Source organism: Brassica oleracea, unplaced genomic scaffold (assembly GCF_000695525.1).
Source record: "Brassica oleracea var. oleracea cultivar TO1000 unplaced genomic scaffold, BOL UnpScaffold07764, whole genome shotgun sequence".
NCBI lineage: Eukaryota > Viridiplantae > Streptophyta > Magnoliopsida > Brassicales > Brassicaceae > Brassica > Brassica oleracea.
The window spans coordinates 1-676 of NW_013624286.1; the positions used below are offsets into that span (position 1 = coordinate 1).

Consider the following 676-nt stretch of genomic DNA (forward strand, 5'->3'; position numbering starts at 1 on the left):
AGTTTAATACTAATGATGATGAATAAGTAAGGATTTTTGCTGATTAAATCCGCTAAATATTGTAGGCGGTGCAGGAGAATTATAACACTAGCAAGTTTTTTGTTTACGCTGCTGAGATAGCTGCTCCATGTCCTTTCCAACCCAAGTAAATGAATTTAATTTTTTTCTTTTTAAAGCTAAATTATTGATGTAGTTGTGACCCTTGTGCCATAACAAAATATAGTAACGCTATCACTATTCTTTTTGTTAATTAGGTACAAGCTTGCAGACCTTGCCGAGAAACTTTGGTAAGTGATCTTTTTAACTATTTCACTTTTTGTGTTCACATTGGTTGAATTTTTTTTTTGTGTGGTATTATGTGTTTTTTTATAATCAAGGTACGAAGATAGCCTTCGCCAAAAAAGCCTTTGTGGTCAGAAGCTCAAACCCATTCTGAATGAAAACAAGGTGATGGAATATGATAAGAAGATTATTCTAGATGAAGCTACCGATTTTGTTTTTACCTACTTCTTCTTTGTATTATCTTCAATATATATCATGTCATTGCTTAGAACTAATAGAAATGTTAACGTTCCAATCACATTCAGGAAGCTGCCGTACCAGTAAGGACTCTGTTTATTGCCTCTTTATCTCGCCATTCAACTGAAATATCAGATATGTAAGTAGAACCTTTTAA

At 33.0% G+C, this 676-nt stretch overlaps 1 long non-coding RNA gene across 1 annotated transcript; it reads left to right on the forward strand.

Moving 5' to 3' along the window:
- Nucleotides 1-63: 63 nt before the first annotated feature.
- LOC106322133 lies at nucleotides 64-658 on the forward strand. Its single transcript, XR_001266250.1, has 4 exons — nucleotides 64-145; nucleotides 255-287; nucleotides 378-447; nucleotides 588-658. It is a non-coding gene; the product is annotated as an uncharacterized LOC106322133 (long non-coding RNA).
- Nucleotides 659-676: the final 18 nt, after the last annotated feature.